Source organism: Triticum dicoccoides, chromosome 4B (assembly GCF_002162155.2).
Source record: "Triticum dicoccoides isolate Atlit2015 ecotype Zavitan chromosome 4B, WEW_v2.0, whole genome shotgun sequence".
NCBI lineage: Eukaryota > Viridiplantae > Streptophyta > Magnoliopsida > Poales > Poaceae > Triticum > Triticum dicoccoides.
The window spans coordinates 666027413-666027645 of record NC_041387.1 but is presented as its reverse complement, the minus strand read 5'-3'; positions in this window follow the sequence as shown (position 1 = coordinate 666027645).

The following is a 233-nucleotide window of genomic DNA, read 5'->3' as shown; positions in this document are numbered from 1 at the left end:
GAAGAAGAAGAGGAAGAAGAAGAAGAAGAAGATGAAGAAGAAGAAGAAGAAGAAGAAGAAGAAGAAGAAGAAGAAGAAGAAGAAGAAGAAGAAGAAGAAGAAGAAGAAGAAGAAGAAGAAGAAGAAGAAGAAGAAGAAGAAGAAGAAGAAGAAGAAGAAGAAGAAGAAGAAGAAGAAGAAGAAGAAGAAGAAGAAGAAGAAGAAGAAGAAGAAGAAGAAGAAGAAGAAGAAGA